This window comes from Oryctolagus cuniculus, chromosome 16 (genome assembly GCF_051225735.1).
Source record: "Oryctolagus cuniculus isolate XC-2025 breed Fujian yellow rabbit chromosome 16, ASM5122573v1, whole genome shotgun sequence".
In the NCBI taxonomy this organism is placed as follows: Eukaryota; Metazoa; Chordata; class Mammalia; order Lagomorpha; family Leporidae; genus Oryctolagus; species Oryctolagus cuniculus.
Window position 1 is genome coordinate 65,160,875 of NC_142882.1, and position 20,246 is coordinate 65,181,120.

The following is a 20,246-nucleotide window of genomic DNA, read 5'->3' on the forward strand; positions in this document are numbered from 1 at the left end:
CACTGGGAAACCGAGTCTCCCGAAGGATCCCCTTTAACCTTGGAAGAGTCTGAGAGATGGGGGCAGGGGACAAAATAAAACAACGCAGTTTCCTAACTGAGTTCCACGGCTCATGCTTGTAACTTCTCTTTATTGGTTCTTCTTTCAGTTCATCTCCCCAGGACAGAAGTAATCCCTTCCCCACATGACAGCCCTTCAAATGTTTGATTTAATATCCTCAGATATTAGATCATGGCAATTTCCCTTATAATGTGTTGCTGTTCTGTCTTTGTTATTTTTTTTTCTTACTTTCATGTTTATCCACCTGAGAACACCCAGAATGAACCATCTGGGGCCTTTCAGGAAATCATTTGGAGTGTGAATTAGATGCCTACACAATCATGACCTCTGTTTTATTTTTCAATTCAAGGTATATAAGACAAGAGTAAGTGTGGGGAGCAACTCGGACTAGACTAAGTTACTGGAATTAAGACTTATTCTATGCATCTGCTCTCCCACAATATGGCGCTGAGAAGGGAGTAACAACTTCTACGCAGCTGCCTCTCGCCAATTTGATTGACTGAGCTGCAGGAGCTGATCTTGCTCCTGATTGGAGGAGAGCAGCGTACTCGGTGTGTGGGTAGCAGAGTTGGGATTGGTGGAAGAGGACTATAAAGGAGGAGAGAGACAACATGCACCAGGAACATCTATCTGAAGGAACACCTGTGCAGCCCCCGAGAGAGCCGGCCGGCGGTGTGCCGCTCCCCCGCGGAAGTGGGGAAAGTGGCAGGGGGAACCGCCCTTCCACGGAGGTGGAAGGGACGGTAGCCAACCCGGGAAGAACCAGCAGCAAACCCGGGGAGGGCCGAGCAGACAAAAGAACAGCGCAGGGTCCTGTGTCGTTCCTCCACGAAGACGGGGAGCGACAAGTAAGAAGGCATGAAGCCTAGCCTGTTGTTCTTTTCCATTTTTACTGTTAAAGAGCTAGCTAAAGAAATAGGACAGAATCCCCAGATGCATACCTGAGCGATCTCCACTCATCCCTTCATGGTATCTATCAGAAGGAAAATGGGCTGAGCATTCGGCTGTGAATCTGGACTCCGCCCTGCACGGTTGTGTGACCTTGGGGAACTCACCTAGCCTTTCCGGAGTCAGTTTTCTCCTGGACAAAGTGGGAAGGATGGCATCCACCTGTCAGGGTTGCCTTGGGAAACCAAGTGGAATAATACATGTAAAGTTCATGATATGCTCTCAGTAAGTGGTAATAATTATTATCTCTTAAAGGAGATCTGTAGGGGGTTCTGGAGATCTACCTTCTTCTAGTCCACATACAACTCAGCTTTATCAGAGTGTGAAGAAATTCAGGAAGAATAGGCACAGGTGGATGAACATACCACCCAGGCGTAACACATTTTCAGACCACATGACGTGGAGGGAAACTGCCTTACTCCTAGGTCTTTCCTATTTTATCAGCCTTGGCCCTGTCAGTTCTTGGTATTCATGTGTCTTTTCTTTGCCATATGCAGATTCTGGAATCCACTGGAAAGACTCACCCTCCACTGTAAACTAAGACATTTACATTCTGGTCTATAGGCACCGTTCATTTCCTTGTGAGTTTGATTAGCACATGTGGATTGCTACTGACCAAGCTTCCTGAGGGTAACAGTATCACTCTTTGCTTTTCTCCCAACATGGCAGGGGGTTACAGAGTGAAAGAGAGAAAGGAACAAGGGAAGAAGGAAGAAGGTGACAGGCAAAAAAAGAGGCAAGAAAGAGAGGAAGGGTGGAAAAAGAGAGAGAGGATGGAGAACTGGATGAATGAATCAAGATAATGCCTGTGAAGCCTCTTGGGAGTCAGCCCAACAGCCCTCTCTTGGAAAATACCAAGGGCTTAACATTGGGAAAAAACATAATGACTGCAGAACCTGTGCTGGCCCTGTGAGTGGTCACAGACACAATCACGCTGTATTTAGTAATAAACGACAGAGATTAGGCTGGGATCAGCTGCTGACGCTGCTATAGGGAAACAGGAAGGCCTCGCACCATGTATCACTTACAGGTGATGCCTTCAAGTAACCCTTGACTCTTTCCAGGAGAAAATCCCAGCTGCCACTGCAAAGCTGGACAGACACCGAGAATAACCCAATGTGCCCTGACTCATTAAACCTGGTTCCACTGGCTGCTGAGTTGGTAGTGAATAAGCAGGCAAGAAGAGCTTTGGTTTCTCCACCGTCGCCCCAAAGACGAGGTACTAAAGCAAGTCCTTCCTGCAGATGTAAAGGACAAGCAGGTAAGACTGCCACAATTAGCAAATCAAGATGTATACAGTATCTGGGGAATACTTATATCAAAAAAAAAAAATCCCAAATAAATATTATATCAAAATTTACCATATTAAACTTTAATAATTTAAATATGCAATCATTTAAAATAGCAATAGCTTTTGTTATTTTAAATATAGCTTTGTAAAGTTTTGTTTTATAACTTTGTCAAACCAATGGTTAAGAATATTATCTTATAGTTTTAATGATCCATAACTACTTTAAAATTTACTATGAAATGGTCATTTTTTTCTATTCAATTATAGTTTATGGTCATTGTCTACACTCCCACTAAACTAGGGTCTTTTGCTTTTTCCTAGCTAAACTTCTAACCTGGTGAAGTATTAAGCCTTTTTGCTGAAATGTAAATTTAAAACATGTTATCTCAAAAAGTATAAAAAAGAAAAGGAGGAGGATGGGGAATCGGAGGGAGAAAGGGGAAAGAGGAAGAGAGGAAGGGAATATCATTATTAGAATTGTGTCTACAAATCACATTGAATTTGTTAAAAACTAATTTAAAATTAAAATTAAAGAAAGAATAAAAATAAAATAACAATGGGGCAGGTGTTCGGGATACACAAGTCTTGTATATGGGAGTGGCTGCATTCAATGCCCAGCACCACTCCTGACTCCAGCTTCCTGCTAATGAAGACTCTGGGAGGCAGAGTGATAGCTCAAGTAACTCAGCTCCTGCCCTCCATACTGAATACCAGGATTGAATTCCTGGGTCTTAGCTTGGGACCCAGCCCAGGTCTGTGTTGAATCTGGGGAGTGAGCTGGCAGATGGGAGCTCTCTCTCTAAAAAAAAAAAATAATAATAATAAAAATAAAAATTTTAAATATATATTGAAATAACAATGAACCAGTACATATCAATAAGAAATAAGAATAAGATTTTTATGTTTTTGTCTCATTTTTTACATTTTTAAAATCTCTTTACTATCTGGCTTAATAGAAGACAGATGGATCCTCATATCTACTTCTGTGTTCAAGCTGCTGAGATAGCACATGTCATGTACCCTCTGGAAGACTCCATGGGACAACTTGCAAGAGAATGAGAGTGATAAAAGCAAACAACATCTTAGCATTAATAGGGAAGTAATACTGGCCTCACAAGGCCTCTGTAGGAGCCTTGGGCTCCCCCAGGAGTCCCAGGACCCAATTCTGAGAATTATCACTCAAAACCAACTAGGGAAAACAGAAAGACCATGAATCACCCAGCTGAGGTTTCAGACCTGCTTTTCTGACTGCCAGTTGTTCTAGAGAGTACAATGCCTATAACTGTGAGAGAGACAGAAAGTTCCATTCCTGGCCCCAGCCCAGGGCTTTCTCCAATGGTCATTCTCCACTGGAACACTGGAGACTCCATTTGAGTCTCTCTACCATCTGTTGGCTTTGTTTCTCTGCCAATAATATCATCCAAAGAGTGATATTCTTAAGCCTCAACGTAGGTATGAAATTAATTTGGCTTCACTTCTAAATGAACAATTTTTGAGTTACTTCATAATAGAAAACACATCAAGTATAGGCTACCTTCTGAGTTATGGCTACAATTGATGTGGTACATTATCCTGACTCACATTTAGTGATCAGTTTTTGTGCACCAAGATATTAGAGATAATTTACTGTCCAAAGGCTTAAGAAATGCCTTGCCGAGGACTCTTCTTACAAAAGAGCATTAATTGTATCATAAGTTCAAGGACATTAATGTCAATGACTGTGCCCTCAGAATAATTCCTTAGGGGGGAAAGGAATAGTCACAACTGACAATGGGAAGACATCTTTTATATCTGTAGCCAAATCTGAATTAATGACATTAATCTCTATGCCTAAATTTAATGCTGAGCTCCTCTCTTATGAAAACTTTTATGTAAGTTATGCAGAGGGTAAAAAGCACAAAGGAGCAAGAAAGTGCACACAACCTAACACAGGTCCCTGAGTTACAAAGAAACATTTATGCAAAAAAGCTCACCTTGAGTGAATCTCCAAAATGTCCAGTCAACTCTGACGCTCATACACATCCAGAGAGTCTCATCAGAGCCCTGCTCAGCTCTGTGTACATAAAATACCCTCCCAGGCTTTGATCCCATTCTGGAAAATACATGGAAGTACATGACCCTTCTTTGATTATTTATGTTACTCTCTTATTAGTGTTTGAGGCCGGAGAAAAGATGAAAATATTTAGCATATATAAATAGGAAAGGCTCATTACTGCATTCCGGATTTCCCCCAGTGAGATGCTCTAAGAACAAAAAATTATATATTGCAATTAGCATGTGAAACCCTCTATCTCCTCCTTAGGGGTTTACAACGTACAACAGGAAAATAAAAGCCCTGAGAAAGAAGGAACTTTAACTGATTATTTCCCACATCATTTTTCTCTTGAACCTCATCTGTTTTTTGCATAACACTTGTCAATATTGCAAAATGCCACAGCTCATGTCCTGGATTGTATATCCTCCAGTATCAAACTCTGGGTTACCCCAGAGGCATGAGACATGAGGCCTGTACATATGAACTGGATCTGTAGTTGGGTCTATTTACTCTCAATGTCCTAAGGAGCCTAGGATAATCACCCTCCAAATAAGGGGTTTCACCTAAGAGAAGTGACAAGACAGATGAGATGATGAAGATGATGTGATGGTGATGATAATTATGGCTAGGCTCTGAGAAGCCCAGAATAGATGAACTTATTATCAAAGCAGAGGCCTACTCTGAAGCTCCTCTACTACAAAATCAATTTATATTCAAGGCACCTAACATATAGATACAAAACCATACTCTGACTTCAACATAAAATTAGAGCCTTGCTAAAGTCATATTTTTTTTTTATATTTGACAGGTAGAGTTACAGACAGTGAGAGAGAGACAGAGAGAAAGGTCTTCCTTCCGTTGGTTCACCCCTCAAATGACTGCTAAGCCGGAGCTACACCGATCTGAAGCCAGGAGCCAGGTGCTTCCTCCTGGTGCCCCATGCGGGTGCAGGGGCCCAAGCGCATGGGCCATCCTCCACTGCCTTCCTGGTGCCCATATGGGATGCGGGGGCCACAGGCGGAGGATTAACCAAGTGAGCCAAGGCACCGGCCCCAAAGTCATATATTATTATAAGACATTTTTCTGATTTGTTTTTTCGAAAGATACAGAGAAAGGGCCGGTGCCATGGCTCACTTGGCTAATCCTCCGCCTGCAGCACTGGCACCCCGGGTTCTAGTCCCAGTCGGGGTGCCAGTTCTGTCCCAGTTGCTCCTCTTCCAGTCTAGCTCTCTGCTGTGGCCCGGGAGTGCAGTGGAGGATGGTCCAAGTGCTTGGGTCCCTGCACCCACATGGGAGACCGGGAGGAAGCACCTGGCTCCTGGCTTCGGATCAGCGCAGCACAGGCCATAGCAGCCATTAGGGGAGTGAACCAACGGAAGGAAGACCTTTCTCTTTCTCTCTCTCATTCACTGTCTGTAACTCTGTCTCTCTCTCTCACTGTCTAACTCTGCCTGGCAAAAAAAAGAAAAAAGAAAGAAAACAAAGAAAGATACAGAGAGAGGAAATATTTTTTAAATCACGCATTAAATACTCTGTAAAATTTGAGCCGGCACCATGGCTCACTAGGCTAATCCTCTGCCTACGGAGCCAGCACCCCGGATTCTAGTCCCAGTTGGGGGGCCGGATTCTGTCCTGGTTGCTCATCCTCCAGTCCAGCTCTCTGCTGTGGCCCAGGAGTGCAGTGGAGGATGGCCCAAGTGCTTGGGCCCTGCACCCCATGGAGACCAGGAGGAAGCACCTGGCTCCTGGCTTTGAATCGGTGCAGCGTGAAGTGCGCCGGCCATAGCGGCCATTTGAGGGGTGAACCAACGGAAGGAAGACCTTTCTGTCTCTCTCTCACTGTCTATAACTCTACCTGTCAAAAAAATAAATAAATAAAATAAAAATAAGAAAAAATACTCTGTACAATTTGGAGTTTAGAATTGGCTAATCCTTCTTTAGTATATTCAATAAATTCTTTCTCAACATGAAGAGATTAAATAGTTTACTTTCCATTCATTCATACATTTAACAAATATTTACTAAGAGTCTAGGACATGCCAGGCACACTCTGAGCACTTAACTGCAGTAGAAGGAACAGACAAAATGAACCACTGCCTTATTAGATTTTTCACCTGTGGTTAAAGACCATAATGTTCTTTAAATAACAAGGAAAGTATCTGGTATATTTAGAGGTTAAAAAAAATGCCATGGGGCAATAGTGAGCAGGAAGGGAGCAGAGAGTAATGAGGGAATTGTCACAGTAAAGGGAATTTCAAGTAAGGGAATGCCTCACTTAAGAAAGTGATATTTGGGCCGGCGCCGCGGCTCACTAGGCTAATCCTCCGCCTAGCGGCGCCGGCACACCGGGTTCTAGTCCCGGTCAGGGCGCCGGATTCTGTCCCGGTTGCCCCTCTTCCAGGCCAGCCCTCTGCTGTGGCCAGGGAGTGCAGTGGAGGATGGCCCAGGTGCTTGGGCCCTGCACCCCATGGGAGACCAGGAAAAGCACCTGGCTCCTGGCTCCTGCCATCGGATCAGCACGGTGCACCGGCCGCAGCGCGCCGTCCGCGGCGGCCATTGGAGGGTGAACCAACGGCAAAGGAAGACCTTTCTCTCTGTCTCTCTCTCTCACTGTCCACTCTGCCTGTAAAAAAAAAAAAAAAAAAAAAAAAAAAGTGATATTTGAATAATAGTCTAAGGCTGACAACAGAGTGAATCTACAGATAAATGGGACAAGCAAAATAGGAGAACGACATGCTAAGGGCAAAAGCCCAGAGGTACCTCAAAGATGTCAGTGTGGATGGACAGGAAATACCCTGAGAAAGAATTATAAAAACTAATGGAAGTCGGAAGACAGTCAGATAGGATTTCGTGAGTCTTTTTAAAGCTTGCCTTCTAAAGGACATGAAAGCTGATGGAGCTTCAGACCATGGGGAGATGGGCGCTCAACGGGAGCAGCCTGCTGTGTGAAGGAAAGATTTACGTTGGGGCAAGAGAGGGACGGGGGCACGTGAAGTCCCTGCAGTAACTCAGGCACGATGCTGTGGTGGAAGTAGCAGTTGAATGGTGGAAAGCAGTGAGAGTCTAGATCTATTTTAGAATTTGAGCCAGATAATCCTGGCTGATCGATGGCACGAGAAGTGTGAAGGAGGAGTCTAGAATGACTCCAAGTTTTTGCACTGAGCACTGGAAAAATGGGTGCTTGCTGAGGTGAAGAAGACTCTGAGAGAAGTCTTGCAGAAGAGGGAGATGGGGAGCTCAGCTGTGTAGGCATTAAGTCTGAGACGCTACCAGACATTCAAGGAGCAATGTCAAGTAGGCAGCTGCATATACAGATACCAGAATTCAGGACAGACGTCAAGGCTAGAAATTCATGCTTGTTAGTACTGCTACAGATGGTATTTAGAAAACTGGATGGTGTCCACAACAAATGAATAACATAGACAAAAAATAAAAGAGGCCCAAGGACTGAGTCATGGAGAACTGCAATATTAACAGGTCAAGAAGATAAGGAGAAACCAGCCAAAAAGGGGGATGGGGAGGAAAATGAGAGGGAGGAAGAGGAGCAGGAGGAAAAGAAGAAGGAGAAGAAAAAAGAGAAGGAGTGGAAGTGGGTGGTGGTGGTGAGTGTAGGGCACTCTGGAAGCCAAATGAAGAAAATCTGTCAAGGATGATTGATATAGTGTGTCAAATGGTTCTAAGAGATTAAGGTATAGAATGAGAACTGATCTCTGAATTAAATCATGTGTAGGTCACTAATAACCTTGACAAAAGCACCTTACATGGAATATTAGAAAGCCTGATGAAAGTGGGCTCAAGAGAAAAGAGGCAAAAGAAAAACCATATACATCAACAATTTAATCAAAGTATGGTCTAGACATCCTCGGTGGCCCCAAGAGTTCTCACAGTGTTCACAGCATCGAAGTTATTTTTTTAAAGATTTATTTATTTATTTGAAAGTCTGAGTTACATACAGAGAGAAGGAGAGGCAGACAGAGAGAGAGGGAGAGAGAGAGAAAGGGAAAGAAGCCGGCGCCGTGGCTCAATAGGCTAATCCTCCACCTTGCGGCGCCGGCACACCGGGTTCTAGTCCCGGTTGGGGCACCGGATTCTGTCCCGGTTGCCCCTCTTCCAGGCCAGCTCTCTGCTATGGCCAGGGAGTGCAGTGGAGGATGGCCCAGGTGCTTGGGCCCTGCACCCCATGGGAGACCAGGAAAAGCACCTGGATCCTGGCTCCTGCCAGGATCAGCGCGGTGCGCTGGCTGCAGCGGCGGCCATTGGAGGGTGAACCAACGGCAAAGGAAGACCTTTCTCTCTCTGTCTCTCTCTCTCACTGTCCACTCTGCCTGTCAAAAATTAAAAAAAAAAAAAAAAGAAAGGGAAAGAGAGGCCTTCCATTTGCTGGTTCACTCTCCGATTGGCTGCAATGGCTGGAGCTGTACCGATCCAAAGCTAGGAGCCAGGAGCTTCCTCCAGGTCTCCCACATGGGTGCAGGGGCCCAAGAACTTGGGCCATCTTCTACTGCTTTCCCAGCAGAATTAGCAGGGAGCTAGATTGGAAGTGGAGGAGCCAGGACTTGAACTGGTACCCATATGGGATGCTGGCACCACAGGCAGCAGCTTTACCCACTGTGCCATGGTGCCAGCCCCATTCATACGCATTTCTTAAACTACTAACCAACCATGAGCTTGAGATAGCACAATGGCCCCATGAATTGGCATCCTGCAAAGCTTTAGAACACACAGGGCCCTAGTCAAAAGCAGAGTCTATTCAGTGTGTAATCTATCTGACAGGCCCTACCCTGCAAGAATCTTATTTATTCAGGATTGAATTTAAAATGTATATGACCACCCCACATTCAAGAACAATTTGGTTCATAGATTCAAATTCTCTGTTGTCCTTAGATTTTTGTCTAAAAAGAAATTTAGCTTAGAATGCCTCACCAGGCTTTATAGTAGAACAACATCCTGACAATCTTGTGCTTATTACTTATGGGAATAGAGAATTCTCTTAATAAAAATGCCAAAGATTGTTTTTTCAAAAAAAGTTGACACTTCTCTGTTTATTAATTCCCAGAGATTTTCATCAGAGCTCCCTTTCACCCAAAACACCTGAAAAGTTAAAGGTTACATTTCTGTATCCCAGTGTAGAATGAAGAATATAGATCCAGGGGCCGGCACTGTGGTGCAGTGGGTTAAAGCCCTGGCCTGAAGCTCCAGCATCCCATATGGGCGCCGGTTCTAATCCCGCTGATCCTCTTCCAATACAGCTCTCTGCTATGGCCTGGGAAAGCAGTAGAAGATGGCCCAAGTCCTTGGGCCCCTGCACCCACGTAGGAGATGCAGAAGAAGCTCCTGGCTTCTGGCTTTGGATCGGCTCAGCTCCAGCCACTGCGTCCATCTGGGGAGTGAACCAGCAGATGGAAGACCTCTCTCTCTCTGTCTCTACTTCCCTCTGTAACTCTTTCAAATAAAATAAATCTTCAAAAAAAAAAAAAAAAAAAAGAATACAGACTTGACTTGGAGCTCTACAGACCTGGACTTGACCATTCCTTAGCTGAATGACTTTGGTATGTTACTTAACATCTCCAAGACCTAATTCCCAGATCTGTAAAGTAGGGATTTCATAGATTCGTGAGGATCAAATGAAGAAAACCATATAAACAACCATAAACATGAAATAGTATTGAAACAAACTCACAATAAGCAAAGAAACATATGATAAATGATCTATGAGGACAATATTTACATGTAGATATTCATAGTGAAATTCCTGCATTCAGCTTGAAGATTAGTCCTCCTTAAAGAATAGACACATTCTCTCAATCAGGTTCTTACTCGTTCATGACAAAGTTGCTGAGTACCACCATGTGCCAGTCACTGTGGCTGGTGAGCCCCCGCCTCCCAGGAAGTTCACAGTCTAATAGAGAAGCAGGTCCTAAACCATGCACTACTATACAGATGGATGAAGTTTGGAGGGTGATGCACCGGGAGATGCAGAAGAAGAGCGAGGGGGTCCAGGAGCCACTGCATAGCTTGCTACCCATGCAGGCAGCTTCTTCTAAACGAGCAACAACTCTTAAAAGTTGTCCCCAAAGAACCTTTTCCTACTACCAAGGCTGACATATCTTCAGCTATCTGAGGTTTGCTCTATAATGACAGAATTAGAGGGAAGTGGGACTCTCACTGTGTTTTCAGAGTTTAGGACTTGATCCTTATCTACATAATTCCACAAAAAGATTTAGTTGCAGAAAGTTTATTTTTATATGTACAACGTTTTATTTTAAAAGTCATTTGGAGTCCATGGGTTTTTATGTTTGATGTGCCTCAATCCATTTTAGTCACTGCACTTGTTTATTTGAAAGTCAGAGTTACACAGAGAAAAAAGGAGAGGCAGAGAGAGAGAGAGGTCTTCCATCCTCTGGCTCACTCCACAATTGGCTGCAATGGCTGGAGCTGCGCCAATCTGAAGCCAGGAGCCAGGAGCTTCCTCTGGGTCTTCCAACATGGGTGCAGGGGCCCAATTACTTGTGCCATCCTCAGCTGCTTTCCCAGGCCATAGTAGAGAGCTGGATCAGAAGTGGAGCAGCCGGGACTAGAACAGGAACCCATATGGGATGCCAGCACTGCAGGCGGCAGCTTTCCCCACTACGCCACAGCGTCAGCCCCTAGTCATTGTACTTTTGATGCTTTTATCGTGATATCTTAGTTCCCTAGGGACTCCTTCGAGTTGGCATTTGTGTCTTTTTTAAGTGACCCCAGGTAGTCTTTGATACCTTCCCTGCTTTAGGGGATAACAAGATATTCCCAATTCATCTTATATACTTCCTGCAAGTACGGCTATTTCTCCAAGAAGTACAGGTGGTAGAAAATTTGAGGAAATGGTTCCTTTTAGTAGGAAGTGGGGTGCAATTGCATGGCTATCACTGTTTCTGGTCCTCTTCAAAACCAACCAGGTCATTCTAGATGCAGCGATACCCATGGAGTGCCTTTGCAGGCAGATCAGTCATCTATTACTACGTAGTACCTTCCTCTTCCAACAATGTCATCCATAAGAGAACATTCCTGAAGGCAGTCATTTTGTCAGAAATTAAAGTCCACATAGGAATATGCCGATCCCTTCCTTGTGGGTAATTCTTGCATTTAATCATGAATCACGCCATGGGATAGAAAAGGGTAGGGACCTTCTAGAGATTTAGAAGGCTGGCTTCTGATGAGAGAACTGGGAAATCAGTATCCACAAGCAGCACGCTTCCTGGAAATTTTCCCTCTGTACTGCTGTCAGTTCGTGACCTGATTCCGTCACTGCCTTAGCACAGACATGAGCAGATGGAGTTGCATCCTCACGACTTCTACCTAAATAAAAAGGCCATTATGTAAAGATCTGGGCTTGAATCCAATGGACAAGGGCATACTTTTATTTTGGCCAAATAGCCACAAGGTATGGATATTCCCTACCAGCTTCCAGTTTTAGGCTGACTCCCTGTCCCTTCCAAGTAAGAATTACAAAAGACGCATCTCTGAATTTCCCATAGCAATCAAGAAAGATGCCAATCCCGAACTTTGGAAAGCAGCAAACAACATATTCAAACACTCAGACTTCTGAGTCAATGATTCATACTCACAATCATAACAACAATAATTCACACAATTGTTTATTGTGTGTCAATTAAGTGAAGAACACAATCTCATGTCCCCTCACAAAAACTCCATGGAGTAAATGCCACTGTTCTTTCTATTTTATGATGAGGATTCTGAATTTGTGATGTTGTTTGTCACACAGCTATTAAGAGGTAGTGTCAGACTCAGGTGTGTCATCTCCAAGGTTTGTGCACTGATTACACTTGCAAAAGGAAGTGAACAAACATCCTGTATCCAGTTGGCATTACAGAAGACAAGAGATAGAACTTGGTGTCTAGCTTCCCGCCAGGGAGTGTGGAGGCAGGGGTGCACAAAGCCTGTTAACTTAAGAAAGCACTCACTAGCACTCTTGTAAAGTAAGAAGTTGTTCTTGATGGTGACTGCGAGCTCTGACCTCATCTGTGGCACATCCACCTGCCTTAAAAAAATCACATTCTCTTTACACATGGACCTTTGAGGAAACAATGCAGCAAAAGTGTTTTATGCTAGCTTCTGCTGTTACTTTACACATCACAGACCCAAATTTAGCCTAAGCTTTTAATTCATGGATCTATTATAACAGCCTCACAGTCCACTGTGCCAGTGGAATTTTCCTGTCTACTCTAATAGGCTATTTAAATGCAGCAAGGGCTATTTTTGAAACATCTTTCATCATTTAAGTGCAGTATACGGTAGAATTTCTAAATCTCAATAATGCTCAGCAGTGATTACTTCTCCTGATGGAAACATCAAATATAAATGTATGCATAGCCATAGACACTTACAGGATTTTCATTTACATAATCCTGAAACCAGAGGACACTGGGGCTGCAGCTATACCAATGTTTTTTTTCTAGGCTTCATCTTTTTCCACTGAGAACTTTCTCATATTTCTTTCAAATTTAGTTTTCATCTTTTTTATTCTTTTAAATAATTTCATCCTACAAAGGCATGTTACATTAAATTATGCCTAAAGATGATGCATTAAGTCCGGACATGGAACTAAAACATGCTTATTACATCCAAATATTTCAACAGGAAAGTAAATGCCCCCAAATTTCTTTGAGACAGAGATTCGTTATGTTGGAAATTGCTCTATTTACACATGACTAAACAGTACAGCACAATGATCGCCATCCATCACTCCATTTCCACAATGATCAATATTTTGTCATTCTTGTGTGAGGCGTCTCCCATTTTCAGCAGAACTTTTTAAAAGGGCATTTTCTGAGCACAACAAATTTTACTTTAGAATTCCAGTGGTGTCTGACATTTCGTATTGTGTAACAGCATGATGTGAAGTGGCAGTAATGCCTTCAGATTCTTCTATCTCGTGGTGCCAATCACAGAATATCTCAAATCAAGAGCATCTGCTCAATTCTGAAACTACTCTAAATAGTAACTCATGCTTGTAACAAATCAAGATATGAAAGTGCTAACTGCTAGTGAGTCAGCGCTAGGCAACATGGAGTGTTCTTTCCTCACATGAAAATACAAGGTTAGAGACGGCAGGAGCGGCTGGAGCTAACGCAGTGGACAAGATGGAAGCAGGTACCTCCGTCAGGAACACAAAGGTTCGTGCAGCCTATGTTCTGCCACGCCAGGTCCAAGTTCTGCTTCTCATCATCACTCTCCCCATCATTACCACTCTCTGATGACCTTCCCTATCCTGCACCCTGTGCTAAGTACTTCACACATCTCTTTAATCTCCAACAAGATAGACTTTTATCCTCAATCTCAGGATGAAGACATGGAGGCTTAGGGAGATTAGATGGCTTCTGAGCAGTCTAGATTAGAAACCAGGCCTCCTGACTTCAAAGTCAGCTTCCTTTTCCTTATCACACTCTTCGGTGCCAGGTAGTAACACTGATCCTAACGTGAGGAACTGTATAAATACCCACACTCACGTGAATAAAGCCCATACCTAGTCTGAATCGCTAGAGTGCTAACCAATGGAATAACCAAGTACCTGTGTAACAGCTGGTTAAAATCTGAGACTCTGGGGTCCCTTACTAACTTGATAATTTAACTGATTCCTTAAAAAGAAATGCAAATCAAGGAGCAGAGAGCCTGCCAGTCTCCATGAGAGCACCACTTAGTTTACTGCACGTGAGAACGCCTCTGATACTAGGGAGCAGCTCTGCCATGAACGCTTCCTAGGGCAGCTGGGACAGGACGTTTGGCAACCGTCAACATCTGGTGCCATCAATGGACAACCTTGAGACATCCTGCGCCCAGTGGCCACGGTTTCCTGCCTCAGTAGCCTCTCTCTGGACGGGAACCAGCACTGAGCACCAATTCCGGCAGAGCTCAGAGCCAGCCCTTTGCCTTGTCACTTCCTCACAGCACCTCAGACTGCCCCAGGGTCCTGCCGCCATGCAGCAGGTGCCTCTACCCGGCCGCCCACCCACCGTGACAGCCACGCCCCCTCACTTGTACACGGGAAGTAGCCCCACAGAGCAGCCCTCCACCCGTCCATTCTACTGCAGCTTTGCAGAACTCTGCCAAATACTTCCCTCACCAGTCTCGTGAGGACAGGGAAAGAGCTCAGAAACTAAGAGGCGAAGCTTCCTTTGGGAGCTGAGTCAGCACGTGAGGGCTGGGATACCAGGCAGAATGCCACGGCGTGGGCTGCATGCCTTCCACTTGGGGAAAGAGCGTGACTCGGTCACCATGAACTTCACAAATGCCCACTGGCCTCCGTGATGCCTGCTTGGCTGCCTCCACTGCCTATTGAGCAGGGAAAATCCATCAAATCAGGTATCCTTGTAACCAACTGGGCGCCAGGCACCCCCACCTGTGGCGGCAGGGAGTTATCCGTGTCTTTTCTGTAAGTTGTACAAGTTTGCACCATTCCTTCAAATAAAGAAATGCACTAGCCCCAAATTTAAAATAAATAAATACATAAAAACAAACAAACAAACTAGGGGGCTGCGGGTTGGCTAGCAGTTAAGAAACCCACCTCCCACATCAGAGTGCCTGGGCCAAATCCTGGCTTCCACCCCTGACTCTTGCTGCTCATGCAGATTGTGGGCGGCAGCAGTGACAGCTCAAGTACTAGGTTCCTGCAACCCACATGGGAGACCTGGATTGGTTTCCTGCCTTCTGGCTTTGGCCTCAGCTGTTGTGGGCATTTGGAGAGTGAACTAGCTGTCACTCTCTGTCTCTCCAATCAATGCAGTCTGCATAATGTAAAAAATAAATAAAATAAAACCAAAGACCAATGTTGACATCTAAGTGAAAGTGCTTTGGAAGACGTGCTTCCAAGGAAAACTGTCAGCTTAAATCTCCTGAGGTATAATGGTGTTCAAGTCCAGGTAGTAAGACCTTAACACTGATACTTAAATAACAACTGAAAGGGGATATGGAGAGATTCTGACAGCTAGCTAATAAAAGTTTGCAAAGGAGAAAGCACTGGGTTAAAACTGGGGACTGTGAAATGTATATCAAAATCCTCTGAACTTAATTCTTTGAAGAAAATATTTAATTAGCCAATTTCTTAATTAAAGGAAGAAACCTTCAAATAACATAAAAAGGTAGTGCAGGAATGACCCTGTTTTGATATACTAAAACATCACATCATATATTTTCCAATTCCTTTGACCCACTGCAAAAGTAAACCTTCAAAATTATTGAGACAGCCAACTGAACTCATTCTGTAAGCCCTGAATTATAAAATGTACTATAATATAATAATATTAAGCCCCTCTATAGTCTTGTATAATCAACTAGCCTTCTCAGCCTCAAAATTCTAAACTTTGAAACAGTTTATTAATTACTGTTAATTATCTTTTTCTAAAATATCTTCCATCTTATTCCAAATAGTTTCTTTCTTCCTGCTTTGGTTCTGAATCAACGTGTCAATCACCCATACACAGTCGGGTTTCCTGTTATCTTGAATCTTTTCCATTGAGTTCAGGTTTCCTAGATGTTAAAAAAAAAAAAAAAAGAAGAAGAAGAAGAAGGAGAAGGAGAAGGGGAAGGGGAAGGGGAAGGGGAAGAGGAAGAAGAGGAAGAGGAAGAGGAAGAGGAAGAGGAAGAGGAAGAAGAAGAAGAAGAAGAAGAAGAAGGCGGCAAAGGAAAAGAAGGTACTCTAGGCCTATGAATAATCATTGGTCTGCTTTTCCTGTTGATGGACTGACCTGGGTTAGCAAAGGGTACCATGATTTCTCAATGTCTTCTATATGTGCCAGACATGTTAACAGAACCACATAAAAATGAACCTGTTAAGCTTAACACTTTATTTAACAATATCCCTTACTCATATCCCTGACTCTATTCTATGCCCAACCAATTCTCCAATTATTGGGGGAGGGGGATATATTATATTAACTCATGGATGTTTATCAGGGAGTAACATTTTCCACAGACCTTTCAGAACTGGCTTCAATTCTAAAGGCTACTTTTTAACCACAAAGTCTTCATTATAAAGGACTCTTATGATACTTACTTTACTGAAATTGTTAAAATGTAATTGAAGATATGTTAGATACATGGAATTCAAACACCCTTCTTCATACTCCCTCCTGTCCCCCAAACTACTAATCACTACATAAATAAGACAATCAAACAAGATAAATAATGACATAATAAATTATAATAAAGTCTACCAAAATAGGTGGTTCCATTCTTTGGAAACTATAATCATATTATTAACCAAATCTCAATTTCAATTTATTGATACCAAAGTCTATCAATGACTATCAAGCATTATGGTAGAAACTGGATCATCTGACAGTCACAGTTATTCAAGTGTGAGCAGATGTTTCACAAAGAATGATTGGGGTCCCTACTGGAATAAATAAGTATGATCACAACACAATTTTTTGTTTGGTGTAGTCCAAATGCCAGCTCTTATCTAATTCTCACATCATCACTGATGTATCTCGATCTCACTGAATTCTCCTTACCATCTCTCATTTTCACTTTTTCCCTAATTTTCATTTCAGTGTTGACAGGAATAGAAAGATTTGCACAGGATAAGGATGACTTTTTAAATATCAGAATGTTTAATGGCTTGGTTTCTTTTTTTTTTTTTTTTTTTTTTTTTTTTTTTTTTTTGACAGGCAGAGTGGACAGTGAGAGAGAGAGACAGAGAGAGAAAGGTCTTCCTTTGCCGCTGGTTCACCCTCCAATGGCCGCCGCTGCAGCCGGCGCACCGCGCTGATCCTGGCAGGAGCCAGGAGCCAGGTGCTTTTCCTGGTCTCCCATGGGGTGCAGGGCCCAAGCACCTGGGCCATCCTCCACTGCACTCCCTGGCCATAGCAGAGAGCTGGCCTGGAAGAGGGGCAACCGGGACAGAATCCGGCGCCCCAACCGGGACTAGAACCCGGTGTGCCGGCGCCGCTAGGTGGAGGATTAGCCTATTGAGCCACGGCGCCGGCTGAATGGCTTGGTTTCTAGATTGCATCAAAGTATCCCAGCACCAAAACAGCTGCACAGAGACCAAAACAGTCACGTATTCTCACCATTACTGGAGTTATTTCATTTCAACAATCTTGTAGAATATTGTTTCTGCTGAAACTGAAGCTCAAGGTTGATGAAACAAAATTATCCTTTGAAGAACACAGGCCTTGTGTTTGATCACTTACACAGTATTTCATATTACATAGCTCTCAATTATTTATTGAAAATGAGAATCTTCAATATGGGAAAGACATATCAACCTGACGACCTGAGTCAATGCCAGCACTGTATGCCCAAAGAAGACCCTTGTGAATGTCCACTTTTAAATGTGGGATCCTGTCATAGGCAAGATTTTAATGACCACTTAAAACAATTCATTGGGTGGAAATCACAGTCAAGATGAGAAAAATTAAAAAACTATCCTCATGGATTCTTGTTTCTTGGGGATAAAATTTCCAGGAACAGCATCATACAGGACTTCAAAGAGCACTTTATCTCAAGCAATATAGGGCATTGAAGTGTTCTGGGAAACTGAGCTGGATAACTCAAAAGGTGCTTCTATTGAGAACAAAGACACTCAGATCAAACATGCATGGGGATGGCTAAAAAAGTTTCATAAAATGGCACACTAGAAAAGCTGTATCTGTAAAGTAAGATCTGTTTTCATATGAGATTTTAAAACATGTCACTAAATTAGTACATTAATATTATAATGTGCCATTGAACTCAACTATAGCCTTAAAAGTTCATAATAGGGTGGGCATTGTAGTACAGTAGGATAACCCACTGCTCAGAGCACATAAATCTGCTATTGGAGTGCCTGGGATAGCCCTGCCTCTGCTTCTGATCCAGTTTCTTACTAATGCACACCCTGGGAGGCATCAGATGATGGCTTAAGTGCTTGTATCCCTGCCACCACGTGGGAGACCTGAATGGAATTCCCAGATTCTGGCTTTGGCCTGGCTTAGCTCTAGATATTACAGGCATTTGGAGAATAAACAGTGGATAGAAGATCAGTCTCTCTATATCGCTATCTCTATCTCTCTCTGAATCTCTCTGTCTCTCCTCTCCCCTCCCCTTCCTCCCTCCCTCTCCTTTCCTCCCTCCCTCCTCCATCACTCTGCCTTTCAAAATAAACAGCTATACACACACACACACACACACACACATATATATGTATATATATAGTCCAGGGAGAGAATTTGAGAGTAAATTTTATTTACTTATATTCAGGAGAAGGAGGCAATTACAACTATCTCCTTACATAAAATATATCACATAGCTACTTAAAGAGAGAATCAGAATCCAGGTTTATATATGCCCAAAGCCACTTCTTCCAAGTTGAAGTCAAATATCCTCACTCCTGCTCCAAACTCTCCAATTCCTGAAGCTAAGGCAATTTCCAAGTAGAAATTATTCCAAGTAGAACTTATCCTTCTAAACCAAGAGAGAATAAACAACAAATTGTATGATCCGAAGTCCTCCTTTCTGTAAGTCCTGCTTCAGAGGGTTTCAAAGGTTTCTAAGGGTCTCCAAGGTAGGAAGATTCTGCAAAGTCTCCCACATCTTCATAATTCCTCAGCACTACCAACAGTAAACTTGTAACCAAACTGCTAACACACCCACAGTTGTACTCAGCGTGACCCTTTACCACCTCTGCTCTTCTGTCTGCTACCCTGATATTTGTCCCCTGAGACCAGCTATTGAGATCCTTCAAAAGCCAGTCTCCGCTTTCTTTGAAGTCTCCTACCACAGATATGATCTTTCACTCCACATACCATGACACTCCTCTCCAACGTTTGAAAGAAAAATTATCTTGGATTCTAAAGAGATTGAGTTCTGATGATGGGGGGAGGGCGCAAATGGCCTTGGGATCTAATGACATTGAGAGCCAAATGATCTCAATCAAAATTCAGTTTCTCACACTCTGGGACCCTACCTGTGTGATCCTGAACTCATTGCTCAGGATCTCTGCATCCAACTTCACTAATTCATAGAGTGGAAGTAGCAAAATCTGCCTCATACTGAATATATAAGGGCATTGCTTTCATTAGCTGAGAGCAGTGTCTGGCATATTCTAATCCCCCAATGACTGTTAATGCTGGATCTCTTTTATTACACTAACACACTGTCTCACACGGTTCTTTCTCCTACTAAAGTGAAACTTATTCAACTACAAGCCTTATTTTATCACTTCTATTTCTTACAAAGCACTTGGCACACAGTAGGAGCATAATAAATATATTGTCCAAATGATACAAATAAAAGGCTTTCTAAAGGAAAAAACTATAAAATATTTTAACAATGGGTCAAACTTTTTTTTAATCTATAAAAGCCTCTACTTCATTCTAGTGTAACAAAATATTCTTTCAGTGTAGGAACATTTACACTAACTTGTTTTGATATTCTAAAAAAAAAAAAAAGAAAGAAAGAAAGAGAGAGAAAGAAAGAAAGAGGAAGGAAGGAAAGTAAAGCAAAAGAAAAAACAAAAGCTCCAGGGGCTCCCAGTGTACCCTGACAAATGTGTGTTGTAAGGGAGCAGGCACTGCTCAATTAACCAAGCTTATATCCTCACACCAAAGGATAACAAGCTGTGTTCTTAGGTGACTCCATATTTAATCAAATAAAAATATTAAAGGACCTATAATTTTCTCTCTATTCATCTCAGTTCTAGCACAGAATCTAACTGCCTCTGTAAAAAGCAAGTGCTAATTTGTGGCATTACTTGATAGCTTCGCTTTGGAAAGAAGAATGTCACGTTAGGTCCCGCTTGGTGACAAGCTTTGATTAACATTCACTCCTTCATCAACAAACATCTACGGGGCACCCACTGAAGTGACACAGATTGTTCTGGGCTCTGGTAATATGGTAGTGAACACACAGTAACAAATCCCTGCCCAGAGCCTA

General features: G+C 43.0%; 1 protein-coding gene and 1 long non-coding RNA gene across 7 annotated transcripts in view; one reads left to right on the forward strand and one right to left on the reverse strand.

Annotated features, from left to right (window-relative positions):
* AMPH (amphiphysin) overlaps positions 1-20,246 on the reverse strand; it is a 230,289-nt gene that overhangs the window by 171,527 nt on the left and 38,516 nt on the right. The gene's annotated exons all lie outside the window — the stretch shown is intronic.
* LOC149121795 (uncharacterized) lies at positions 430-9,844 on the forward strand. Its single transcript, XR_016223271.1, has 3 exons — positions 430-1,233; positions 2,073-2,269; positions 9,584-9,844. It is a non-coding gene; the product is annotated as an uncharacterized LOC149121795 (long non-coding RNA).